The 21,507-nt window shown below is 44.1% G+C and overlaps 51 non-coding genes across 51 annotated transcripts; all 51 read left to right on the forward strand.

Annotated features, from left to right (window-relative positions):
* The first annotated feature begins 1,119 nt into the window (after positions 1 to 1,119).
* On the forward strand, positions 1,120 to 1,192 carry TRNAV-CAC (transfer RNA valine (anticodon CAC)). Its single transcript has one exon. It is a non-coding gene; the product is annotated as a tRNA-Val (tRNA).
* A 258-nt stretch (positions 1,193 to 1,450) lies between these two features.
* On the forward strand, positions 1,451 to 1,523 carry TRNAV-CAC (transfer RNA valine (anticodon CAC)). Its single transcript has one exon. It is a non-coding gene; the product is annotated as a tRNA-Val (tRNA).
* Positions 1,524 to 1,621: 98 nt separating this feature from the next.
* TRNAV-CAC (transfer RNA valine (anticodon CAC)) lies at positions 1,622 to 1,694 on the forward strand. Its single transcript has one exon. It is a non-coding gene; the product is annotated as a tRNA-Val (tRNA).
* Positions 1,695 to 1,945: 251 nt separating this feature from the next.
* On the forward strand, positions 1,946 to 2,018 carry TRNAV-CAC (transfer RNA valine (anticodon CAC)). The gene has a single exon. It is a non-coding gene; the product is annotated as a tRNA-Val (tRNA).
* Positions 2,019 to 2,601: 583 nt separating this feature from the next.
* TRNAV-CAC (transfer RNA valine (anticodon CAC)) lies at positions 2,602 to 2,674 on the forward strand. The gene has a single exon. It is a non-coding gene; the product is annotated as a tRNA-Val (tRNA).
* Positions 2,675 to 3,089: 415 nt separating this feature from the next.
* TRNAV-CAC (transfer RNA valine (anticodon CAC)) lies at positions 3,090 to 3,162 on the forward strand. Its single transcript has one exon. It is a non-coding gene; the product is annotated as a tRNA-Val (tRNA).
* Positions 3,163 to 3,413: 251 nt separating this feature from the next.
* Positions 3,414 to 3,486, forward strand: TRNAV-CAC (transfer RNA valine (anticodon CAC)). The gene has a single exon. It is a non-coding gene; the product is annotated as a tRNA-Val (tRNA).
* Positions 3,487 to 3,738: 252 nt separating this feature from the next.
* TRNAV-CAC (transfer RNA valine (anticodon CAC)) lies at positions 3,739 to 3,811 on the forward strand. The gene has a single exon. It is a non-coding gene; the product is annotated as a tRNA-Val (tRNA).
* Positions 3,812 to 4,069: 258 nt separating this feature from the next.
* TRNAV-CAC (transfer RNA valine (anticodon CAC)) lies at positions 4,070 to 4,142 on the forward strand. Its single transcript has one exon. It is a non-coding gene; the product is annotated as a tRNA-Val (tRNA).
* Positions 4,143 to 4,564: 422 nt separating this feature from the next.
* TRNAV-CAC (transfer RNA valine (anticodon CAC)) lies at positions 4,565 to 4,637 on the forward strand. The gene has a single exon. It is a non-coding gene; the product is annotated as a tRNA-Val (tRNA).
* Positions 4,638 to 5,052: 415 nt separating this feature from the next.
* TRNAV-CAC (transfer RNA valine (anticodon CAC)) lies at positions 5,053 to 5,125 on the forward strand. Its single transcript has one exon. It is a non-coding gene; the product is annotated as a tRNA-Val (tRNA).
* A 251-nt stretch (positions 5,126 to 5,376) lies between these two features.
* On the forward strand, positions 5,377 to 5,449 carry TRNAV-CAC (transfer RNA valine (anticodon CAC)). Its single transcript has one exon. It is a non-coding gene; the product is annotated as a tRNA-Val (tRNA).
* Positions 5,450 to 5,701: 252 nt separating this feature from the next.
* Positions 5,702 to 5,774, forward strand: TRNAV-CAC (transfer RNA valine (anticodon CAC)). Its single transcript has one exon. It is a non-coding gene; the product is annotated as a tRNA-Val (tRNA).
* Positions 5,775 to 6,032: 258 nt separating this feature from the next.
* On the forward strand, positions 6,033 to 6,105 carry TRNAV-CAC (transfer RNA valine (anticodon CAC)). The gene has a single exon. It is a non-coding gene; the product is annotated as a tRNA-Val (tRNA).
* Positions 6,106 to 6,527: 422 nt separating this feature from the next.
* Positions 6,528 to 6,600, forward strand: TRNAV-CAC (transfer RNA valine (anticodon CAC)). The gene has a single exon. It is a non-coding gene; the product is annotated as a tRNA-Val (tRNA).
* Positions 6,601 to 6,851: 251 nt separating this feature from the next.
* TRNAV-CAC (transfer RNA valine (anticodon CAC)) lies at positions 6,852 to 6,924 on the forward strand. Its single transcript has one exon. It is a non-coding gene; the product is annotated as a tRNA-Val (tRNA).
* Positions 6,925 to 7,182: 258 nt separating this feature from the next.
* TRNAV-CAC (transfer RNA valine (anticodon CAC)) lies at positions 7,183 to 7,255 on the forward strand. Its single transcript has one exon. It is a non-coding gene; the product is annotated as a tRNA-Val (tRNA).
* A 91-nt stretch (positions 7,256 to 7,346) lies between these two features.
* TRNAV-CAC (transfer RNA valine (anticodon CAC)) lies at positions 7,347 to 7,419 on the forward strand. Its single transcript has one exon. It is a non-coding gene; the product is annotated as a tRNA-Val (tRNA).
* Positions 7,420 to 7,997: 578 nt separating this feature from the next.
* TRNAV-CAC (transfer RNA valine (anticodon CAC)) lies at positions 7,998 to 8,070 on the forward strand. The gene has a single exon. It is a non-coding gene; the product is annotated as a tRNA-Val (tRNA).
* A 251-nt stretch (positions 8,071 to 8,321) lies between these two features.
* On the forward strand, positions 8,322 to 8,394 carry TRNAV-CAC (transfer RNA valine (anticodon CAC)). The gene has a single exon. It is a non-coding gene; the product is annotated as a tRNA-Val (tRNA).
* Positions 8,395 to 8,645: 251 nt separating this feature from the next.
* On the forward strand, positions 8,646 to 8,718 carry TRNAV-CAC (transfer RNA valine (anticodon CAC)). The gene has a single exon. It is a non-coding gene; the product is annotated as a tRNA-Val (tRNA).
* Positions 8,719 to 8,808: 90 nt separating this feature from the next.
* On the forward strand, positions 8,809 to 8,881 carry TRNAV-CAC (transfer RNA valine (anticodon CAC)). Its single transcript has one exon. It is a non-coding gene; the product is annotated as a tRNA-Val (tRNA).
* Positions 8,882 to 9,297: 416 nt separating this feature from the next.
* Positions 9,298 to 9,370, forward strand: TRNAV-CAC (transfer RNA valine (anticodon CAC)). Its single transcript has one exon. It is a non-coding gene; the product is annotated as a tRNA-Val (tRNA).
* A 258-nt stretch (positions 9,371 to 9,628) lies between these two features.
* TRNAV-CAC (transfer RNA valine (anticodon CAC)) lies at positions 9,629 to 9,701 on the forward strand. Its single transcript has one exon. It is a non-coding gene; the product is annotated as a tRNA-Val (tRNA).
* Positions 9,702 to 9,792: 91 nt separating this feature from the next.
* Positions 9,793 to 9,865, forward strand: TRNAV-CAC (transfer RNA valine (anticodon CAC)). The gene has a single exon. It is a non-coding gene; the product is annotated as a tRNA-Val (tRNA).
* Positions 9,866 to 10,126: 261 nt separating this feature from the next.
* Positions 10,127 to 10,199, forward strand: TRNAV-CAC (transfer RNA valine (anticodon CAC)). The gene has a single exon. It is a non-coding gene; the product is annotated as a tRNA-Val (tRNA).
* A 251-nt stretch (positions 10,200 to 10,450) lies between these two features.
* Positions 10,451 to 10,523, forward strand: TRNAV-CAC (transfer RNA valine (anticodon CAC)). Its single transcript has one exon. It is a non-coding gene; the product is annotated as a tRNA-Val (tRNA).
* Positions 10,524 to 10,774: 251 nt separating this feature from the next.
* Positions 10,775 to 10,847, forward strand: TRNAV-CAC (transfer RNA valine (anticodon CAC)). Its single transcript has one exon. It is a non-coding gene; the product is annotated as a tRNA-Val (tRNA).
* Positions 10,848 to 11,105: 258 nt separating this feature from the next.
* On the forward strand, positions 11,106 to 11,178 carry TRNAV-CAC (transfer RNA valine (anticodon CAC)). Its single transcript has one exon. It is a non-coding gene; the product is annotated as a tRNA-Val (tRNA).
* Positions 11,179 to 11,920: 742 nt separating this feature from the next.
* TRNAV-CAC (transfer RNA valine (anticodon CAC)) lies at positions 11,921 to 11,993 on the forward strand. Its single transcript has one exon. It is a non-coding gene; the product is annotated as a tRNA-Val (tRNA).
* Positions 11,994 to 12,083: 90 nt separating this feature from the next.
* Positions 12,084 to 12,156, forward strand: TRNAV-CAC (transfer RNA valine (anticodon CAC)). Its single transcript has one exon. It is a non-coding gene; the product is annotated as a tRNA-Val (tRNA).
* A 416-nt stretch (positions 12,157 to 12,572) lies between these two features.
* On the forward strand, positions 12,573 to 12,645 carry TRNAV-CAC (transfer RNA valine (anticodon CAC)). Its single transcript has one exon. It is a non-coding gene; the product is annotated as a tRNA-Val (tRNA).
* A 258-nt stretch (positions 12,646 to 12,903) lies between these two features.
* Positions 12,904 to 12,976, forward strand: TRNAV-CAC (transfer RNA valine (anticodon CAC)). Its single transcript has one exon. It is a non-coding gene; the product is annotated as a tRNA-Val (tRNA).
* A 416-nt stretch (positions 12,977 to 13,392) lies between these two features.
* TRNAV-CAC (transfer RNA valine (anticodon CAC)) lies at positions 13,393 to 13,465 on the forward strand. The gene has a single exon. It is a non-coding gene; the product is annotated as a tRNA-Val (tRNA).
* A 258-nt stretch (positions 13,466 to 13,723) lies between these two features.
* On the forward strand, positions 13,724 to 13,796 carry TRNAV-CAC (transfer RNA valine (anticodon CAC)). Its single transcript has one exon. It is a non-coding gene; the product is annotated as a tRNA-Val (tRNA).
* Positions 13,797 to 14,212: 416 nt separating this feature from the next.
* Positions 14,213 to 14,285, forward strand: TRNAV-CAC (transfer RNA valine (anticodon CAC)). The gene has a single exon. It is a non-coding gene; the product is annotated as a tRNA-Val (tRNA).
* Positions 14,286 to 14,543: 258 nt separating this feature from the next.
* Positions 14,544 to 14,616, forward strand: TRNAV-CAC (transfer RNA valine (anticodon CAC)). Its single transcript has one exon. It is a non-coding gene; the product is annotated as a tRNA-Val (tRNA).
* A 416-nt stretch (positions 14,617 to 15,032) lies between these two features.
* Positions 15,033 to 15,105, forward strand: TRNAV-CAC (transfer RNA valine (anticodon CAC)). The gene has a single exon. It is a non-coding gene; the product is annotated as a tRNA-Val (tRNA).
* A 258-nt stretch (positions 15,106 to 15,363) lies between these two features.
* Positions 15,364 to 15,436, forward strand: TRNAV-CAC (transfer RNA valine (anticodon CAC)). The gene has a single exon. It is a non-coding gene; the product is annotated as a tRNA-Val (tRNA).
* A 743-nt stretch (positions 15,437 to 16,179) lies between these two features.
* Positions 16,180 to 16,252, forward strand: TRNAV-CAC (transfer RNA valine (anticodon CAC)). Its single transcript has one exon. It is a non-coding gene; the product is annotated as a tRNA-Val (tRNA).
* A 258-nt stretch (positions 16,253 to 16,510) lies between these two features.
* Positions 16,511 to 16,583, forward strand: TRNAV-CAC (transfer RNA valine (anticodon CAC)). Its single transcript has one exon. It is a non-coding gene; the product is annotated as a tRNA-Val (tRNA).
* Positions 16,584 to 17,332: 749 nt separating this feature from the next.
* On the forward strand, positions 17,333 to 17,405 carry TRNAV-CAC (transfer RNA valine (anticodon CAC)). Its single transcript has one exon. It is a non-coding gene; the product is annotated as a tRNA-Val (tRNA).
* Positions 17,406 to 17,983: 578 nt separating this feature from the next.
* Positions 17,984 to 18,056, forward strand: TRNAV-CAC (transfer RNA valine (anticodon CAC)). The gene has a single exon. It is a non-coding gene; the product is annotated as a tRNA-Val (tRNA).
* A 258-nt stretch (positions 18,057 to 18,314) lies between these two features.
* On the forward strand, positions 18,315 to 18,387 carry TRNAV-CAC (transfer RNA valine (anticodon CAC)). The gene has a single exon. It is a non-coding gene; the product is annotated as a tRNA-Val (tRNA).
* A 415-nt stretch (positions 18,388 to 18,802) lies between these two features.
* Positions 18,803 to 18,875, forward strand: TRNAV-CAC (transfer RNA valine (anticodon CAC)). The gene has a single exon. It is a non-coding gene; the product is annotated as a tRNA-Val (tRNA).
* Positions 18,876 to 19,133: 258 nt separating this feature from the next.
* TRNAV-CAC (transfer RNA valine (anticodon CAC)) lies at positions 19,134 to 19,206 on the forward strand. Its single transcript has one exon. It is a non-coding gene; the product is annotated as a tRNA-Val (tRNA).
* Positions 19,207 to 19,297: 91 nt separating this feature from the next.
* On the forward strand, positions 19,298 to 19,370 carry TRNAV-CAC (transfer RNA valine (anticodon CAC)). Its single transcript has one exon. It is a non-coding gene; the product is annotated as a tRNA-Val (tRNA).
* Positions 19,371 to 20,442: 1,072 nt separating this feature from the next.
* TRNAV-CAC (transfer RNA valine (anticodon CAC)) lies at positions 20,443 to 20,515 on the forward strand. The gene has a single exon. It is a non-coding gene; the product is annotated as a tRNA-Val (tRNA).
* A 258-nt stretch (positions 20,516 to 20,773) lies between these two features.
* On the forward strand, positions 20,774 to 20,846 carry TRNAV-CAC (transfer RNA valine (anticodon CAC)). Its single transcript has one exon. It is a non-coding gene; the product is annotated as a tRNA-Val (tRNA).
* Positions 20,847 to 21,268: 422 nt separating this feature from the next.
* TRNAV-CAC (transfer RNA valine (anticodon CAC)) lies at positions 21,269 to 21,341 on the forward strand. The gene has a single exon. It is a non-coding gene; the product is annotated as a tRNA-Val (tRNA).
* Positions 21,342 to 21,434: 93 nt separating this feature from the next.
* On the forward strand, positions 21,435 to 21,507 carry TRNAV-CAC (transfer RNA valine (anticodon CAC)). The gene has a single exon. It is a non-coding gene; the product is annotated as a tRNA-Val (tRNA).

Consider the following 21,507-nt stretch of genomic DNA (forward strand, 5'->3'; position numbering starts at 1 on the left):
CTGCAGCCTGTGATTGGCTGCAGCCTGTGCTTGGCCTGTGATTGGCTGGAGCTGTCACTTGAACTGAAGTGTCATCCCGGGAGGTCGGACTGCAGGAAGGAGACAGGAGTAATCGGTAAGTTAGAACTTCGGTTTTTTTTACAGGTTAATGTATTTTGGGATCGCAAGTCACTGTCCATGGTGCTGAAACAGTTTAACTCTTTCAGCACCATGGACAGTGACTATCTCCTGACGTCGCGTACCGATAATTTTTTTGCCGGGATCGGCCAAAACGAGTTTGGCCGAACCCGGTGAAGTTCGGTACGCTTGTCCCGCTTCGCTCATCGCAAAGACACTCCGTTTGGATGTTCGGAAACAGAAAAGCACGTGGTGCTTTTCGGTTTTCATTCATCCTTTTCACTGCTGTTGCGCGAATCACGCTCGTCCCACGGAAGTGCTTCCGTGTGGTGCGCGTGATTTTCACGCACCCATTGACTTCAATGGGTGCGTGATGCGCGAAATACGCAGAGTTTTTGAACCTGTCGCGCTTTTTGCGCAGCAGACAAACGCTGCGCAAAAAGCACGGACTGTCTGTACTGCCCCATAGACTTGTATTGTCCATGCGTGCCGCGTGAAAACCACGCGGCCCGCACGGACCGAATACACGCTCGTGTGAATCCCCCCTAACACGCGAAAGGTCCCCTGTTCGAGACAGGGCAGAAACATGCAATTTTTTTTGTTGGCGCTAATTGGCTGGATTATATTTCTCAATTCGTTTCTGCATGGCTTGCGGGTTGCAGAACAATCAATATCCAAGTTTCTGTAGTGTAGTTGTTATCACGTTCGCCTCACACGCGAAAGGTCCCCTGTTCGAAACTGGGCAGAAACAAGGAACTGTGTCTTCCTTTTAACACAAAGAAATCCTTTAAATTTGTCAAACTTTGGTTTCTGCAATGGTGGGTTTTTGTATCAAGGGGAAGTTTCTGTAGTGTAGTGGTTATCACGTTCGCCTAACACGCGAAAGGTCCCCTGTTCGAGACAGGGCAGAAACATGCAATTTTTGTTGGCGCTAAGTGGCTGGATTATATTTCTCAATTCGTTTCTGCATGGCTTGCGGGTTGCAGAACAATCAATATCCAAGTTTCTGTAGTGTAGTGGTTATCACGTTCGCCTCACACGCGAAAGGTCCCCTGTTCGAAACTGGGCAGAAACAAGGAACTGTGTCTTCCTTTTAACACAAAGAAATCCTTTAAATTTGTCAAACTTTGGTTTCTGCAATGGTGGGTTTTTGTATCAAGGGGAAGTTTCTGCAGTGTAGTGGTTATCACGTTCGCCTAACACGCGAAAGGTCCCCTGTTCGAGACAGGGCAAAAACATGCAATTTTTGTTGGCGCTAAGTGGCTGGATTATATTTCTCAATTCGTTTCTGCATGGCTTGCGGGTTGTGGGTTGCGGAACAATCAATATCCAAGTTTCTGTAGTGTAGTGGTTATCACGTTCGCCTCACGCGCGAAAGGTCCCCTGTTCGAGACAGGGCAGAAACATGCAATTTTTTTTGTTGGCGCTAATTGGCTGGATTATATTTCTCAATTCGTTTCTGCATGGCTTGCGGGTTGTGGGTTGCGGAACAATCAATATCCAAGTTTCTGTAGTGTAGTGGTTATCACGTTCGCCTCACACGCGAAAGGTCCCCTGTTCGAAACTGGGCAGAAACAAGGAACTGTGTCTTCCTTTTAACACAAAGAAATCCTTTAAATTTGTCAAACTTTGGTTTCTGCAATGGTGGGTTTTTGTATCAAGGGGAAGTTTCTGTAGTGTAGTGGTTATCACGTTCGCCTAACACGCGAAAGGTCCCCTGTTCGAGACAGGGCAGAAACATGCAATTTTTGTTGGCGCTAAGTGGCTGGATTATATTTCTCAATTCGTTTCTGCATGGCTTGCGGGTTGCAGAACAATCAATATCCAAGTTTCTGTAGTGTAGTGGTTATCACGTTCGCCTCACACGCGAAAGGTCCCCTGTTCGAAACTGGGCAGAAACAAGGAACTGTGTCTTCCTTTTAACACAAAGAAATCCTTTAAATTTGTCAAACTTTGGTTTCTGCAATGGTGGGTTTTTGTATCAAGGGGAAGTTTCTGTAGTGTAGTGGTTATCACGTTCGCCTAACACGCGAAAGGTCCCCTGTTCGAGACAGGGCAGAAACATTGCAATTTTTGTTGGCGCTAAGTGGCTGGATTATATTTCTCAATTCGTTTCTGCATGGCTTGCGGGTTGCAGAACAATCAATATCCAAGTTTCTGTAGTGTAGTGGTTATCACGTTCGCCTCACACGCGAAAGGTCCCCTGTTTGAAACTGGGCAGAAACAAGGAACTGTGTCTTCCTTTTAACACAAAGAAATCCTTTAAATTTGTCAAACTTTGGTTTCTGCAATGGTGGGTTTTTGTATCAAGGGGAAGTTTCTGCAGTGTAGTGGTTATCACGTTCGCCTAACACGCGAAAGGTCCCCTGTTCGAGACAGGGCAAAAACATGCAATTTTTGTTGGCGCTAAGTGGCTGGATTATATTTCTCAATTCGTTTCTGCATGGCTTGCGGGTTGTGGGTTGCGGAACAATCAATATCCAAGTTTCTGTAGTGTAGTGGTTATCACGTTCGCCTCACGCGCGAAAGGTCCCCTGTTCGAGACAGGGCAGAAACATGCAATTTTTTTTGTTGGCGCTAATTGGCTGGATTATATTTCTCAATTCGTTTCTGCATGGCTTGCGGGTTGCAGAACAATCAATATCCAAGTTTCTGTAGTGTAGTTGTTATCACGTTCGCCTCACACGCGAAAGGTCCCCTGTTCGAAACTGTGCAGAAACAAGGAACTGTGTCTTCCTTTTAACACAAAGAAATCCTTTAAATTTGTCAAACTTTGGTTTCTGCAATGGTGGGTTTTTGTATCAAGGGGAAGTTTCTGTAGTGTAGTGGTTATCACGTTCGCCTAACACGCGAAAGGTCCCCTGTTCGAGACAGGGCAGAAACATGCAATTTTTGTTGGCGCTAAGTGGCTGGATTATATTTCTCAATTCGTTTCTGCATGGCTTGCGGGTTGCAGAACAATCAATATCCAAGTTTCTGTAGTGTAGTGGTTATCACGTTCGCCTCACACGCGAAAGGTCCCCTGTTCGAAACTGGGCAGAAACAAGGAACTGTGTCTTCCTTTTAACACAAAGAAATCCTTTAAATTTGTCAAACTTTGGTTTCTGCAATGGTGGGTTTTTGTATCAAGGGGAAGTTTCTGTAGTGTAGTGGTTATCACGTTCGCCTAACACGCGAAAGGTCCCCTGTTCGAGACAGGGCAGAAACATGCAATTTTTGTTGGCGCTAAGTGGCTGGATTATATTTCTCAATTCGTTTCTGCATGGCTTGCGGGTTGCAGAACAATCAATATCCAAGTTTCTGTAGTGTAGTGGTTATCACGTTCGCCTCACACGCGAAAGGTCCCCTGTTCGAAACTGGGCAGAAACAAGGAACTGTGTCTTCCTTTTAACACAAAGAAATCCTTTAAATTTGTCAAACTTTGGTTTCTGCAATGGTGGGTTTTTGTATCAAGGGGAAGTTTCTGTAGTGTAGTGGTTATCACGTTCGCCTAACACGCGAAAGGTCCCCTGTTCGAGACAGGGCAGAAACATTGCAATTTTTGTTGGCGCTAAGTGGCTGGATTATATTTCTCAATTCGTTTCTGCATGGCTTGCGGGTTGCAGAACAATCAATATCCAAGTTTCTGTAGTGTAGTGGTTATCACGTTCGCCTCACACGCGAAAGGTCCCCTGTTCGAAACTGGGCAGAAACAAGGAACTGTGTCTTCCTTTTAACACAAAGAAATCCTTTAAATTTGTCAAACTTTGGTTTCTGCAATGGTGGGTTTTTGTATCAAGGGGAAGTTTCTGCAGTGTAGTGGTTATCACGTTCGCCTAACACGCGAAAGGTCCCCTGTTCGAGACAGGGCAAAAACATGCAATTTTTGTTGGCGCTAAGTGGCTGGATTATATTTCTCAATTCGTTTCTGCATGGCTTGCGGGTTGTGGGTTGCGGAACAATCAATATCCAAGTTTCTGTAGTGTAGTGGTTATCACGTTCGCCTCACGCGCGAAAGGTCCCCTGTTCGAGACAGGGCAGAAACATGCAATTTTTTTTGTTGGCGCTAATTGGCTGGATTATATTTCTCAATTCGTTTCTGCATGGCTTGCGGGTTGCGGAACAATCAATATCCAAGTTTCTGTAGTGTAGTTGTTATCACGTTCGCCTCACACGCGAAAGGTCCCCTGTTCGAAACTGGGCAGAAACAAGGAACTGTGTCTTCCTTTTAACACAAAGAAATCCTTTAAATTTGTCAAACTTTGGTTTCTGCAATGGTGGGTTTTTGTATCAAGGGGAAGTTTCTGCAGTGTAGTGGTTATCACGTTCGCCTAACACGCGAAAGGTCCCCTGTTCGAGACAGGGCAAAAACATGCAATTTTTGTTGGCGCTAAGTGGCTGGATTATATTTCTCAATTCGTTTCTGCATGGCTTGCGGGTTGTGGGTTGCGGAACAATCAATATCCAAGTTTCTGTAGTGTAGTGGTTATCACGTTCGCCTCACGCGCGAAAGGTCCCCTGTTCGAGACAGGGCAGAAACATGCAATTTTTTTTGTTGGCGCTAATTGGCTGGATTATATTTCTCAATTCGTTTCTGCATGGCTTGCGGGTTGCAGAACAATCAATATCCAAGTTTCTGTAGTGTAGTTGTTATCACGTTCGCCTCACACGCGAAAGGTCCCCTGTTCGAAACTGTGCAGAAACAAGGAACTGTGTCTTCCTTTTAACACAAAGAAATCCTTTAAATTTGTCAAACTTTGGTTTCTGCAATGGTGGGTTTTTGTATCAAGGGGAAGTTTCTGTAGTGTAGTGGTTATCACGTTCGCCTAACACGCGAAAGGTCCCCTGTTCGAGACAGGGCAGAAACATGCAATTTTTGTTGGCGCTAAGTGGCTGGATTATATTTCTCAATTCGTTTCTGCATGGCTTGCGGGTTGCAGAACAATCAATATCCAAGTTTCTGTAGTGTAGTGGTTATCACGTTCGCCTCACACGCGAAAGGTCCCCTGTTCGAAACTGGGCAGAAACAAGGAACTGTGTCTTCCTTTTAACACAAAGAAATCCTTTAAATTTGTCAAACTTTGGTTTCTGCAATGGTGGGTTTTTGTATCAAGGGGAAGTTTCTGTAGTGTAGTGGTTATCACGTTCGCCTAACACGCGAAAGGTCCCCTGTTCGAGACAGGGCAGAAACATGCAATTTTTGTTGGCGCTAAGTGGCTGGATTATATTTCTCAATTCGTTTCTGCATGGCTTGCGGGTTGCAGAACAATCAATATCCAAGTTTCTGTAGTGTAGTGGTTATCACGTTCGCCTCACACGCGAAAGGTCCCCTGTTCGAAACTGGGCAGAAACAAGGAACTGTGTCTTCCTTTTAACACAAAGAAATCCTTTAAATTTGTCAAACTTTGGTTTCTGCAATGGTGGGTTTTTGTATCAAGGGGAAGTTTCTGTAGTGTAGTGGTTATCACGTTCGCCTAACACGCGAAAGGTCCCCTGTTCGAGACAGGGCAGAAACATTGCAATTTTTGTTGGCGCTAAGTGGCTGGATTATATTTCTCAATTCGTTTCTGCATGGCTTGCGGGTTGCAGAACAATCAATATCCAAGTTTCTGTAGTGTAGTGGTTATCACGTTCGCCTCACACGCGAAAGGTCCCCTGTTCGAAACTGGGCAGAAACAAGGAACTGTGTCTTCCTTTTAACACAAAGAAATCCTTTAAATTTGTCAAACTTTGGTTTCTGCAATGGTGGGTTTTTGTATCAAGGGGAAGTTTCTGCAGTGTAGTGGTTATCACGTTCGCCTAACACGCGAAAGGTCCCCTGTTCGAGACAGGGCAAAAACATGCAATTTTTGTTGGCGCTAAGTGGCTGGATTATATTTCTCAATTCGTTTCTGCATGGCTTGCGGGTTGTGGGTTGCGGAACAATCAATATCCAAGTTTCTGTAGTGTAGTGGTTATCACGTTCGCCTCACGCGCGAAAGGTCCCCTGTTCGAGACAGGGCAGAAACATGCAATTTTTTTTGTTGGCGCTAATTGGCTGGATTATATTTCTCAATTCGTTTCTGCATGGCTTGCGGGTTGCGGAACAATCAATATCCAAGTTTCTGTAGTGTAGTTGTTATCACGTTCGCCTCACACGCGAAAGGTCCCCTGTTCGAAACTGGGCAGAAACAAGGAACTGTGTCTTCCTTTTAACACAAAGAAATCCTTTAAATTTGTCAAACTTTGGTTTCTGCAATGGTGGGTTTTTGTATCAAGGGGAAGTTTCTGTAGTGTAGTGGTTATCACGTTCGCCTAACACGCGAAAGGTCCCCTGTTCGAGACAGGGCAAAAACATGCAATTTTTTTTGGCGCTAAGTGGCTGGATTATATTTCTCAATTCGTTTCTGCATGGCTTGCGGGTTGTGGGTTGCGGAACAATCAATATCCAAGTTTCTGTAGTGTAGTGGTTATCACGTTCGCCTCACACGCGAAAGGTCCCCTGTTCGAAACTGGGCAGAAACAAGGAACTGTGTCTTCCTTTTAACACAAAGAAATCCTTTAAATTTGTCAAACTTTGGTTTCTGCAATGGTGGGTTTTTGTATCAAGGGGAAGTTTCTGTAGTGTAGTGGTTATCACGTTCGCCTAACACACGAAAGGTCCCCTGTTCGAGACAGGGCAGAAACATGCAATTTTTGTTGGCGCTAAGTGGCTGGATTATATTTCTCAATTCGTTTCTGCATGGCTTGCGGGTTGCAGAACAATCAATATCCAAGTTTCTGTAGTGTAGTGGTTATCACGTTCGCCTCACACGCGAAAGGTCCCCTGTTCGAAACTGGGCAGAAACAAGGAACTGTGTCTTCCTTTTAACACAAAGAAATCCTTTAAATTTGTCAAACTTTGGTTTCTGCAATGGTGGGTTTTTGTATCAAGGGGAAGTTTCTGTAGTGTAGTGGTTATCACGTTCGCCTAACACGCGAAAGGTCCCCTGTTCGAGACAGGGCAAAAACATGCAATTTTTGTTGGCGCTAAGTGGCTGGATTATATTTCTCAATTCGTTTCTGCATGGCTTGCGGGTTGTGGGTTGCGGAACAATCAATATCCAAGTTTCTGTAGTGTAGTGGTTATCACGTTCGCCTCACGCGCGAAAGGTCCCCTGTTCGAGACAGGGCAGAAACATGCAATTTTTTTTGTTGGCGCTAATTGGCTGGATTATATTTCTCAATTCGTTTCTGCATGGCTTGCGGGTTGCAGAACAATCAATATCCAAGTTTCTGTAGTGTAGTGGTTATCACGTTCGCCTCACACGCGAAAGGTCCCCTGTTCGAAACTGGGCAGAAACAAGGAACTGTGTCTTCCTTTTAACACAAAGAAATCCTTTAAATTTGTCAAACTTTGGTTTCTGCAATGGTGGGTTTTTGTATCAAGGGGAAGTTTCTGTAGTGTAGTGGTTATCACGTTCGCCTAACACGCGAAAGGTCCCCTGTTCGAGACAGGGCAGAAACATGCAATTTTTTTTGTTGGCGCTAATTGGCTGGATTATATTTCTCAATTCGTTTCTGCATGGCTTGCGGGTTGCAGAACAATCAATATCCAAGTTTCTGTAGTGTAGTTGTTATCACGTTCGCCTCACACGCGAAAGGTCCCCTGTTCGAAACTGGGCAGAAACAAGGAACTGTGTCTTCCTTTTAACACAAATAAATCCTTTAAATTTGTCAAACTTTGGTTTCTGCAATGGTGGGTTTTTGTATCAAGGGGAAGTTTCTGTAGTGTAGTGGTTATCACGTTCGCCTAACACGCGAAAGGTCCCCTGTTCGAGACAGGGCAAAAACATGCAATTTTTTTTGGCGCTAAGTGGCTGGATTATATTTCTCAATTCGTTTCTGCATGGCTTGCGGGTTGCGGAACAATCAATATCCAAGTTTCTGTAGTGTAGTGGTTATCACGTTCGCCTCACACGCGAAAGGTCCCCTGTTCGAAACTGGGCAGAAACAAGGAACTATGTCTTCCTTTTAACACAAAGAAATCCTTTAAATTTGTCAAACTTTGGTTTCTGCAATGGTGGGTTTTTGTATCAAGGGGAAGTTTCTGTAGTGTAGTGGTTATCACGTTCGCCTAACACGCGAAAGGTCCCCTGTTCGAGATAGGGCAGAAACATGCAATTTTTGTTGGCGCTAAGTGGCTGGATTATATTTCTCAATTCGTTTCTGCATGGCTTGCGGGTTGCAGAACAATCAATATCCAAGTTTCTGTAGTGTAGTGGTTATCACGTTCGCCTCACACGCGAAAGGTCCCCTGTTCGAAACTGGGCAGAAACAAGGAACTATGTCTTCCTTTTAACACAAAGAAATCCTTTAAATTTGTCAAACTTTGGTTTCTGCAATGGTGGGTTTTTGTATCAAGGGGAAGTTTCTGTAGTGTAGTGGTTATCACGTTCGCCTAACACGCGAAAGGTCCCCTGTTCGAGATAGGGCAGAAACATGCAATTTTTGTTGGCGCTAAGTGGCTGGATTATATTTCTCAATTCGTTTCTGCATGGCTTGCGGGTTGCAGAACAATCAATATCCAAGTTTCTGTAGTGTAGTGGTTATCACGTTCGCCTCACACGCGAAAGGTCCCCTGTTCGAAACTGGGCAGAAACAAGGAACTGTGTCTTCCTTTTAACACAAAGAAATCCTTTAAATTTGTCAAACTTTGGTTTCTGCAATGGTGGGTTTTTGTATCAATGGGAAGTTTCTGTAGTGTAGTGGTTATCACGTTCGCCTCACGCGCGAAAGGTCCCCTGTTCGAGACAGGGCAGAAACATGCAATTTTTTTTGTTGGCGCTAATTGGCTGGATTATATTTCTCAATTCGTTTCTGCATGGCTTGCGGGTTGCAGAACAATCAATATCCAAGTTTCTGTAGTGTAGTGTTTATCACGTTCGTCTCACACGCGAAAGGTCCCCTGTTCGAAACTGGGCAGAAACAAGGAACTGTGTCTTCCTTTTAACACAAAGAAAGCCTTTAAATTTGTCAAACTTTGGTTTCTGCAATGGTGGGTTTTTGTATCAAGGGGAAGTTTCTGTAGTGTAGTGGTTATCACGTTCGCCTAACACGCGAAAGGTCCCCTGTTCGAGACAGGGCAGAAACATTGCAATTTTTGTTGGCGCTAAGTGGCTGGATTATATTTCTCAATTCGTTTCTGCATGGCTTGCGGGTTGCAGAACAATCAATATCCAAGTTTCTGTAGTGTAGTGGTTATCACGTTCGCCTCACACGCGAAAGGTCCCCTGTTCGAAACTGGGCAGAAACAAGGAACAGTGTCTTCCTTTTAACACAAAGAAATCCTTTAAATTTGTCAAACTTTGGTTTCTGCAATGGTGGGTTTTTGTATCAAGGGGAAGTTTCTGCAGTGTAGTGGTTAACACGTTCGCCTAACACGCGAAAGGTCCCCTGTTCGAGACAGGGCAAAAACATGCAATTTTTGTTGGCGCTAAGTGGCTGGATTATATTTCTCAATTCGTTTCTGCATGGCTTGCGGGTTGTGGGTTGCGGAACAATCAATATCCAAGTTTCTGTAGTGTAGTGGTTATCACGTTCGCCTCACGCGCGAAAGGTCCCCTGTTCGAGACAGGGCAGAAACATGCAATTTTTTTTGTTGGCGCTAATTGGCTGGATTATATTTCTCAATTCGTTTCTGCATGGCTTGCGGGTTGCAGAACAATCAATATCCAAGTTTCTGTAGTGTAGTGGTTATCACGTTCGCCTCACACGCGAAAGGTCCCCTGTTCGAAACTGGGCAGAAACAAGGAACTGTGTCTTCCTTTTAACACAAAGAAAGCCTTTAAATTTGTCAAACTTTGGTTTCTGCAATGGTGGGTTTTTGTATCAAGGGGAAGTTTCTGTAGAGTAGTGGTTATCACGTTCGCCTAACACGCGAAAGGTCCCCTGTTCGAGACAGGGCAGAAACATGCAATTTTTTTTGTTGGCGCTAATTGGCTGGATTATATTTCTCAATTCGTTTCTGCATGGCTTGCGGGTTGTGGGTTGCGGAACAATCAATATCCAAGTTTCTGTAGTGTAGTGGTTATCACGTTCGCCTCACACGCGAAAGGTCCCCTGTTCGAAACTGGGCAGAAACAAGGAACTGTGTCTTCCTTTTAACACAAAGAAATCCTTTAAATTTGTCAAACTTTGGTTTCTGCAATGGTGGGTTTTTGTATCAAGGGGAAGTTTCTGTAGTGTAGTGGTTATCACGTTCGCCTAACACGCGAAAGGTCCCCTGTTCGAGACAGGGCAGAAACATGCAATTTTTGTTGGCGCTAAGTGGCTGGATTATATTTCTCAATTCGTTTCTGCATGGCTTGCGGGTTGCGGAACAATCAATATCCAAGTTTCTGTAGTGTAGTGGTTATCACGTTCGCCTCACACGCGAAAGGTCCCCTGTTCGAAACTGGGCAGAAACAAGGAACTGTGTCTTCCTTTTAACACAAAGAAATCCTTTAAATTTGTCAAACTTTGGTTTCTGCAATGGTGGGTTTTTGTATCAAGGGGAAGTTTCTGTAGTGTAGTGGTTATCACGTTCGCCTAACACGCGAAAGGTCCCCTGTTCGAGACAGGGCAGAAACATGCAATTTTTGTTGGCGCTAAGTGGCTGGATTATATTTCTCAATTCGTTTCTGCATGGCTTGCGGGTTGCAGAACAATCAATATCCAAGTTTCTGTAGTGTAGTGGTTATCACGTTCGCCTCACACGCGAAAGGTCCCCTGTTCGAAACTGGGCAGAAACAAGGAACTGTGTCTTCCTTTTAACACAAAGAAATCCTTTAAATTTGTCAAACTTTGGTTTCTGCAATGGTGGGTTTTTGTATCAAGGGGAAGTTTCTGTAGTGTAGTGGTTATCACGTTCGCCTAACACGCGAAAGGTCCCCTGTTCGAGACAGGGCAAAAACATGCAATTTTTGTTGGCGCTAAGTGGCTGGATTATATTTCTCAATTCGTTTCTGCATGGCTTGCGGGTTGTGGGTTGCGGAACAATCAATATCCAAGTTTCTGTAGTGTAGTGGTTATCACGTTCGCCTCACGCGCGAAAGGTCCCCTGTTCGAGACAGGGCAGAAACATGCAATTTTTTTTGTTGGCGCTAATTGGCTGGATTATATTTCTCAATTCGTTTCTGCATGGCTTGCGGGTTGCAGAACAATCAATATCCAAGTTTCTGTAGTGTAGTGGTTATCACGTTTGCCTCACACGCGAAAGGTCCCCTGTTCGAAACTGGGCAGAAACAAGGAACTGTGTCTTCCTTTTAACACAAAGAAATCCTTTAAATTTGTCAAACTTTGGTTTCTGCAATGGTGGGTTTTTGTATCAAGGGGAAGTTTCTGTAGTGTAGTGGTTATCACGTTCGCCTAACACGCGAAAGGTCCCCTGTTAGAGACAGGGCAGAAACATGCAATTTTTTTTGTTGGCGCTAATTGGCTGGATTATATTTCTCAATTCGTTTCTGCATGGCTTGCGGGTTGCAGAACAATCAATATCCAAGTTTCTGTAGTGTAGTTGTTATCACGTTCGCCTCACACGCGAAAGGTCCCCTGTTCGAAACTGGGCAGAAACAAGGAACTGTGTCTTCCTTTTAACACAAAGAAATCCTTTAAATTTGTCAAACTTTGGTTTCTGCAATGGTGGGTTTTTGTATCAAGGGGAAGTTTCTGTAGTGTAGTGGTTATCACGTTCGCCTAACACGCGAAAGGTCCCCTGTTCGAGACAGGGCAGAAACATGCAATTTTTGTTGGCGCTAAGTGGCTGGATTATATTTCTCAATTCGTTTCTGCATGGCTTGCGGGTTGCAGAACAATCAATATCCAAGTTTCTGTAGTGTAGTGGTTATCACGTTCGCCTCACACGCGAAAGGTCCCCTGTTCGAAACTGGGCAGAAACAAGGAACTGTGTCTTCCTTTTAACACAAAGAAATCCTTTAAATTTGTCAAACTTTGGTTTCTGCAATGGTGGGTTTTTGTATCAATGGGAAGTTTCTGTAGTGTAGTGGTTATCACGTTCGCCTCACGCGCGAAAGGTCCCCTGTTCGAGACAGGGCAGAAACATGCAATTTTTTTTGTTGGCGCTAATTGGCTGGATTATATTTCTCAATTCGTTTCTGCATGGCTTGCGGGTTGCAGAACAATCAATATCCAAGTTTCTGTAGTGTAGTGTTTATCACGTTCGCCTCACACGCGAAAGGTCCCGTGTTCGAAACTGGGCAGAAACAAGGAACTGTGTCTTCCTTTTAACACAAAGAAAGCCTTTAAATTTGTCAAACTTTGGTTTCTGCAATGGTGGGTTTTTGTATCAAGGGGAAGTTTCTGTAGTGTAGTGGTTATCACGTTCGCCTAACACGCGAAAGGTCCCCTGTTCGAGACAGGGCAGAAACATTGCAATTTTTGTTGGCGCTAAGTGGCTGGATTATATTTCTCAATTCGTTTCTGCATGGCTTGCGGGTTGCAGAACAATCAATATCCAAGTTTCTGTAGTGTAGTGGTTATCACGTTCGCCTCACACGCGAAAGGTCCCCTGTTCGAAACTGGGCAGAAACAAGGAACTGTGTCTTCCTTTTAACACAAAGAAATCCTTTAAATTTGTCAAACTTTGGTTTCTGCAATGGTGGGTTTTTGTATCAAGGGGAAGTTTCTGCAGTGTAGTGGTTATCACGTTCGCCTAACACGCGAAAGGTCCCCTGTTCGAGACAGGGCAAAAACATGCAATTTTTGTTGGCGCTAAGTGGCTGGATTATATTTCTCAATTCGTTTCTGCATGGCTTGCGGGTTGTGGGTTGCGGAACAATCAATATCCAAGTTTCTGTAGTGTAGTGGTTATCACGTTCGCCTCACGCGCGAAAGGTCCCCTGTTCGAGACAGGGCAGAAACATGCAATTTTTTTTGTTGGCGCTAATTGGCTGGATTATATTTCTCAATTCGTTTCTGCATGGCTTGCGGGTTGCAGAACAATCAATATCCAAGTTTCTGTAGTGTAGTTGTTATCACGTTCGCCTCACACGCGAAAGGTCCCCTGTTCGAAACTGGACAGAAACAAGGAACTGTGTCTTCCTTTTAACACAAAGAAATCCTTTAAATTTGTCAAACTTTGGTTTCTGCAATGGTGGGTTTTTGTATCAAGGGGAAGTTTCTGTAGTGTAGTGGTTATCACGTTCGCCTAACACGCGAAAGGTCCCCTGTTCGAGACAGGGCAGAAACATTGCAATTTTTGTTGGCGCTAAGTGGCTGGATTATATTTCTCAATTCGTTTCTGCATGGCTTGCGGGTTGCAGAACAATCAATATCCAAGTTTCTGTAGTGTAGTGGTTATCACGTTCGCCTCACACGCGAAAGGTCCCCTGTTCGAAACTGGGCAGAAACAAGGAACTGTGTCTTCCTTTTAACACAAAGAAATCCTTTAAATTTGTCAAACTTTGGTTTCTGCAATGGTGGGTTTTTGTATCAAGGGGAAGTTTCTGCAGTGTAGTGGTTATCACGTTCGCCTAACACGCGAAAGGTCCCCTGTTCGAGACAGGGCAAAAACATGCAATTTTTGTTGGCGCTAAGTGGCTGGATTATATTTCTCAATTCGTTTCTGCATGGCTTGCGGGTTGTGGGTTGCGGAACAATCAATATCCAAGTTTCTGTAGTGTAGTGGTTATCACGTTCGCCTCACGCGCGAAAGGTCCCCTGTTCGAGACAGGGCAGAAACATGCAATTTTTTTTGTTGGCGCTAATTGGCTGGATTATATTTCTCAATTCGTTTCTGCATGGCTTGCGGGTTGCAGAACAATCAATATCCAAGTTTCTGTAGTGTAGTGGTTATCACGTTCGCCTCACACGGGAAAGGTCCCCTGTTCGAAACTTGGCAGAAACAAGGAACTGTGTCTTCCTTTTAACACAAAGAAAGCCTTTAAATTTGTCAAACTTTGGTTTCTGCAATGGTGGGTTTTTGTATCAAGGGGAAGTTTCTGTAGAGTAGTGGTTATCACGTTCGCCTAACACGCGAAAGGTCCCCTGTTCGAGACAGGGCAGAAACATTGCAATTTTTGTTGGCGCTAAGTGGCTGGATTATATTTCTCAATTCGTTTCTGCATGGCTTGCGGGTTGCAGAACAATCAATATCCAAGTTTCTGTAGTGTAGTGGTTATCACGTTCGCCTCACACGCGAAAGGTCCCCTGTTCGAAACTGGGCAGAAACAAGGAACTGTGTCTTCCTTTTAACACAAAGAAATCCTTTAAATTTGTCAAACTTTGGTTTCTGCAATGGTGGGTTTTTGTATCAAGGGGAAGTTTCTGCAGTGTAGTGGTTATCACGTTCGCCTAACACGCGAAAGGTCCCCTGTTCGAGACAGGGCAAAAACATGCAATTTTTGTTGGCGCTAAGTGGCTGGATTATATTTCTCAATTCGTTTCTGCATGGCTTGCGGGTTGTGGGTTGCGGAACAATCAATATCCAAGTTTCTGTAGTGTAGTGGTTATCACGTTCGCCTCACGCGCGAAAGGTCCCCTGTTCGAGACAGGGCAGAAACATGCAATTTTTTTTGTTGGCGCTAATTGGCTGGATTATATTTCTCAATTCGTTTCTGCATGGCTTGCGGGTTGCAGAACAATCAATATCCAAGTTTCTGTAGTGTAGTTGTTATCACGTTCGCCTCACACGCGAAAGGTCCCCTGTTCGAAACTGGACAGAAACAAGGAACTGTGTCTTCCTTTTAACACAAAGAAATCCTTTAAATTTGTCAAACTTTGGTTTCTGCAATGGTGGGTTTTTGTATCAAGGGGAAGTTTCTGTAGTGTAGTGGTTATCACGTTCGCCTAACACGCGAAAGGTCCCCTGTTCGAGACAGGGCAGAAACATTGCAATTTTTGTTGGCGCTAAGTGGCTGGATTATATTTCTCAATTCGTTTCTGCATGGCTTGCGGGTTGCAGAACAATCAATATCCAAGTTTCTGTAGTGTAGTGGTTATCACGTTCGCCTCACACGCGAAAGGTCCCCTGTTCGAAACTGGGCAGAAACAAGGAACTGTGTCTTCCTTTTAACACAAAGAAATCCTTTAAATTTGTCAAACTTTGGTTTCTGCAATGGTGGGTTTTTGTATCAAGGGGAAGTTTCTGCAGTGTAGTGGTTATCACGTTCGCCTAACACGCGAAAGGTCCCCTGTTCGAGACAGGGCAAAAACATGCAATTTTTGTTGGCGCTAAGTGGCTGGATTATATTTCTCAATTCGTTTCTGCATGGCTTGCGGGTTGTGGGTTGCGGAACAATCAATATCCAAGTTTCTGTAGTGTAGTGGTTATCACGTTCGCCTCACGCGCGAAAGGTCCCCTGTTCGAGACAGGGCAGAAACATGCAATTTTTTTTGTTGGCGCTAATTGGCTGGATTATATTTCTCAATTCGTTTCTGCATGGCTTGCGGGTTGCAGAACAATCAATATCCAAGTTTCTGTAGTGTAGTGGTTATCACGTTCGCCTCACACGGGAAAGGTCCCCTGTTCGAAACTTGGCAGAAACAAGGAACTGTGTCTTCCTTTTAACACAAAGAAAGCCTTTAAATTTGTCAAACTTTGGTTTCTGCAATGGTGGGTTTTTGTATCAAGGGGAAGTTTCTGTAGAGTAGTGGTTATCACGTTCGCCTAACACGCGAAAGGTCCCCTGTTCGAGACAGGGCAGAAACATGCAATTTTTTTTGTTGGCGCTAATTGGCTGGATTATATTTCTCAATTCGTTTCTGCATGGCTTGCGGGTTGCAGAACAATCAATATCCAAGTTTCTGTAGTGTAGTTGTTATCACGTTCGCCTCACACGCGAAAGGTCCCCTGTTCGAAACTGGACAGAAACAAGGAACTGTGTCTTCCTTTTAACACAAAGAAATCCTTTAAATTTGTCAAACTTTGGTTTCTGCAATGGTGGGTTTTTGTATCAAGGGGAAGTTTCTGTAGTGTAGTGGTTATCACGTTCGCCTAACACGCGAAAGGTCCCCTGTTCGAGACAGGGCAGAAACATTGCAATTTTTGTTGGCGCTAAGTGGCTGGATTATATTTCTCAATTCGTTTCTGCATGGCTTGCGGGTTGCAGAACAATCAATATCCAAGTTTCTGTAGTGTAGTGGTTATCACGTTCGCCTCACACGCGAAAGGTCCCCTGTTCGAAACTGGGCAGAAACAAGGAACTGTGTCTTCCTTTTAACACAAAGAAATCCTTTAAATTTGTCAAACTTTGGTTTCTGCAATGGTGGGTTTTTGTATCAAGGGGAAGTTTCTGCAGTGTAGTGGTTATCACGTTCGCCTAACACGCGAAAGGTCCCCTGTTCGAGACAGGGCAAAAACATGCAATTTTTGTTGGCGCTAAGTGGCTGGATTATATTTCTCAATTCGTTTCTGCATGGCTTGCGGGTTGTGGGTTGCGGAACAATCAATATCCAAGTTTCTGTAGTGTAGTGGTTATCACGTTCGCCTCACGCGCGAAAGGTCCCCTGTTCGAGACAGGGCAGAAACATGCAATTTTTTTTGTTGGCGCTAATTGGCTGGATTATATTTCTCAATTCGTTTCTGCATGGCTTGCGGGTTGCAGAACAATCAATATCCAAGTTTCTGTAGTGTAGTGGTTATCACGTTCGCCTCACACGGGAAAGGTCCCCTGTTCGAAACTTGGCAGAAACAAGGAACTGTGTCTTCCTTTTAACACAAAGAAAGCCTTTAAATTTGTCAAACTTTGGTTTCTGCAATGGTGGGTTTTTGTATCAAGGGGAAGTTTCTGTAGAGTAGTGGTTATCACGTTCACCTAACACGCGAAAGGTCCCCTGTTCGAGACAGGGCAGAAACATGCAATTTTTTTTGTTGGCGCTAATTGGCTGGATTATATTTCTCAATTCGTTTCTGCATGGCTTGCGGGTTGCGGAACAATCAATATCCAAGTTTCTGTAGTGTAGTTGTTATCACGTTCGCCTCACACGCGAAAGGTCCCCTGTTCGAAACTGGGCAGAAACAAGGAACTGTGTCTTCCTTTTAACACAAAGAAATCCTTTAAATTTGTCAAACTTTGGTTTCTGCAATGGTGGGTTTTTGTATCAAGGGGAAGTTTCTGTAGTGTAGTGGTTATCACGTTCGCCTAACACGCGAAAGGTCCCCTGTTCGAGACAGGGCAAAAACATGCAATTTTTTTTGGCGCTAAGCGGCTGGATTATATTTCTCAATTCGTTTCTGCATGGCTTGCGGGTTGTGGGTTGCGGAACAATCAATATCCAAGTTTCTGTAGTGTAGTGGTTATCACGTTCGCCTCACACGCGAAAGGTCCCCTGTTCGAAACTGGGCAGAAACAAGGAACTGTGTCTTCCTTTTAACACAAAGAAATCCTTTAAATTTGTCAAACTTTGGTTTCTGCAATGGTGGGTGTTTGTATCAAGGGGAAGTTTCTGTAGTGTAGTGGTTATCACGTTCGCCTAACACGCGAAAGGTCCCCTGTTCGAGACAGGGCAAAAACATGCAATTTTTTTTGTTGGCGCTAATTGGCTGGATTATATTTCTCAATTCGTTTCTGCATGGCTTGCGGGTTGCAGAACAATCAATATCCAAGTTTCTGTAGTGTAGTTGTTATCACGTTCGCCTCACACGCGAAAGGTCCCCTGTTCGAAACTGGGCAGAAACAAGGAACTGTGTCTTCCTTTTAACACAAAGAAATCCTTTAAATTTGTCAAACTTTGGTTTCTGCAATGGTGGGTTTTTGTATCAAGGGGAAGTTTCTGTAGTGTAGTGGTTATCACGTTCGCCTAACACGCGAAAGGTCCCCTGTTCGAGACAGGGCAGAAACATGCAATTTTTGTTGGCGCTAAGTGGCTGGATTATATTTCTCAATTCGTTTCTGCATGGCTTGCGGGTTGCAGAACAATCAATATCCAAGTTTCTGTAGTGTAGTGGTTATCACGTTCGCCTCACACGCGAAAGGTCCCCTGTTCGAAACTGGGCAGAAACAAGGAACTGTGTCTTCCTTTTAACACAAAGAAATCCTTTAAATTTGTCAAACTTTGGTTTCTGCAATGGTGGGTTTTTGTATCAAGGGGAAGTTTCTGTAGTGTAGTGGTTATCACGTTCGCCTAACACGCGAAAGGTCCCCTCTTCGAGACAGGGCAAAAACATGCAATTTTTGTTGGCGCTAAGTGGCTGGATTATATTTCTCAATTCGTTTCTGCATGGCTTGCGGGTTGTGGGTTGCGGAACAATCAATATCCAAGTTTCTGTAGTGTAGTGGTTATCACGTTCGCCTCACGCGCGAAAGGTCCCCTGTTCGAGACAGGGCAGAAACATGCAATTTTTTTTGTTGGCGCTAATTGGCTGGATTATATTTCTCAATTCGTTTCTGCATGGCTTGCGGGTTGCAGAACAATCAATATCCAAGTTTCTGTAGTGTAGTGGTTATCACGTTCGCCTCACACGCGAAAGGTCCCCTGTTCGAAACTGGGCAGTAACAAGGAACTATGTCTTCCTTTTAACACAAAGAAATCCTTTAAATTTGTCAAACTTTGGTTTCTGCAATGGTGGGTTTTTGTATCAAGGGGAAGTTTCTGTAGTGTAGTGGTTATCACGTTCGCCTAACACGCGAAAGGTCCCCTGTTCGAGACAGGGCAGAAACATGCAATTTTTGTTGGCGCTAAGTGGCTGGATTATATTTCTCAATTCGTTTCTGCATGGCTTGCGGGTTGCAGAACAATCAATATCCAAGTTTCTGTAGTGTAGTGGTTATCACGTTCGCCTCACACGCGAAAGGTCCCCTGTTCGAAACTGGGCAGAAACAAGGAACTGTGTCTTCCTTTTAACACAAAGAAATCCTTTAAATTTGTCAAACTTTGGTTTCTGCAATGGTGGGTTTTTGTATCAAGGGGAAGTTTCTGTAGTGTAGTGGTTATCACGTTCGCCTAACACGCGAAAGGTCCCCTGCTCGAGACAGGGCAAAAACATGCAATTTTTGTTGGCGCTAAGTGGCTGGATTATATTTCTCAATTCGTTTCTGCATGGCTTGCGGGTTGTGGGTTGCGGAACAATCAATATCCAAGTTTCTGTAGTGTAGTGGTTATCACGTTCGCCTCACGCGCGAAAGGTCCCCTGTTCGAGACAGGGCAGAAACATGCAATTTTTTTTGTTGCCGCTAATTGGCTGGATTATATTTCTCAATTCGTTTCTGCATGGCTTGCGGGTTGCAGAACAATCAATATCCAAGTTTCTGTAGTGTAGTGGTTATCACGTTCGCCTCACACGCGAAAGGTCCCCTGTTCGAAACTGGGCAGAAACAAGGAACTATGTCTTCCTTTTAACACAAAGAAAGCCTTTAAATTTGTCAAACTTTGGTTTCTGCAATGGTGGGTTTTTGTATCAAGGGGAAGTTTCTGTAGTGTAGTGGTTATCACGTTCGCCTAACTCGCGAAAGGTCCCCTGTTCGAAACTGGGCAGAAACAAGGAACTGTGTCTTCCTTTTAACACAAAGAAAGCCTTTAAATTTGTCAAACTTTGGTTTCTGCAATGGTGGGTTTTTGTATCAAGGGGAAGTTTCTGTAGTGTAGTGGTTATCACGTTCGCCTAACACGCAAAAGGTCCCCTGTTCGAGACAGGGCAGAAACATGCAATTTTTTTTGTTGGCGCTAATTGGCTGGATTATATTTCTCAATTCGTTTCTGCATGGCTTGCGGGTTGCAGAACAATCAATATCCAAGTTTCTGTAGTGTAGTTGTTATCACGTTCGCCTCACACGCGAAAGGTCCCCTGTTCGAAACTGGGCAGAAACAAGGAACTGTGTCTTCCTTTTAACACAAAGAAATCATTTAAATTTGTCAAACTTTGGTTTCTGCAATGGTGGGTTTTTGTATCAAGGGGAAGTTTCTGTAGTGTAGTGGTTATCACGTTCGCCTAACACGCGAAAGGTCCCCTGTTCGAGACAGGGCAAAAACATGCAATTTTTTTTGGCGCTAAGTGGCTGGATTATATTTCTCAATTCGTTTCTGCATGGCTTGCGGGTTGTGGGTTGCGGAACAATCAATATCCAAGTTTCTGTAGTGTAGTGGTTATCACGTTCGCCTCACACGCGAAAGGTCCCCTGTTCGAAACTGGGCAGTAACAAGGAACTATGTCTTCCTTTTAACACAAAGAAATCCTTTAAATTTGTCAAACTTTGGTTTCTGCAATGGTGGGTTTTTGTATCAAGGGGAAGTTTCTGTAGTGTAGTGGTTATCACGTTCGCCTAACACGCGAAAGGTCCCCTGTTCGAGACAGGGCAGAAACATGCAATTTTTGTTGGCGCTAAGTGGCTGGATTATATTTCTCAATTCGTTTCTGCATGGCTTGCGGGTTGCAGAACAATCAATATCCAAGTTTCTGTAGTGTAGTGGTTATCACGTTCGCCTCACACGCGAAAGGTCCCCTGTTCGAAACTGGGCAGAAACAAGGAACTGTGTCTTCCTTTTAACACAAAGAAATCCTTTAAATTTGTCAAACTTTGGTTTCTGCAATGGTGGGTTTTTGTATCAAGGGGAAGTTTCTGTAGTGTAGTGGTTATCACGTTTGCCTAACACGCGAAAGGTCCCCTGTTCGAGACAGGGCAAAAACATGCAATTTTTGTTGGCGCTAAGTGGCTGGATTATATTTCTCAATTCGTTTCTGCATGGCTTGCGGGTTGTGGGTTGCGGAACAATCAATATCCAAGTTTCTGTAGTGTAGTGGTTATCACGTTCGCCTCACGCGCGAAAGGTCCCCTGTTCGAGACAGGGCAGAAACATGCAATTTTTTTTGTTGGCGCTAATTGGCTGGATTATATTTCTCAATTCGTTTCTGCATGGCTTGCGGGTTGCAGAACAATCAATATCCAAGTTTCTGTAGTGTATTGGTTATCACGTTCGCCTCACACGCGAAAGGTCCCCTGTTCGAAACTGGGCAGAAACAAGGAACTGTGTCTTCCTTTTAACACAAAGAAAGCCTTTAAATTTGTCAAACTTTGGTTTCTGCAATGGTGGGTTTTTGTATCAAGGGGAAGTTTCTGTAGTGTAGTGGTTATCACGTTTGCCTAACACGCGAAAGGTCCCCTTTTCGAGACAGGGCAAAAACATGCAATTTTTGTTGGCGCTAAGTGGCTGGATTATATTTCTCAATTCGTTTCTGCATGGCTTGCGGGTTGTGGGTTGCGGAACAATCAATATCCAAGTTTCTGTAGTGTAGTGGTTATCACGTTCGCCTCACGCGCGAAAGGTCCCCTGTTCGAGACAGGGCAGAAACATGCAATTTTTTTTGTTGGCGCTAATTGGCTGGATTATATTTCTCAATTCGTTTCTGCATGGCTTGCGGGTTGCAGAACAATAAATATATTTAAGTTTCTGTAGTGTAGTGGTTATCACGTTCGCCTCACACGCGAAAGGTCCCCTGTTCGAAACTGGGCAGAAACA

This window comes from Rhinoderma darwinii, chromosome 4 (assembly GCF_050947455.1).
Source record: "Rhinoderma darwinii isolate aRhiDar2 chromosome 4, aRhiDar2.hap1, whole genome shotgun sequence".
Lineage (NCBI taxonomy): Eukaryota > Metazoa > Chordata > Amphibia > Anura > Rhinodermatidae > Rhinoderma > Rhinoderma darwinii.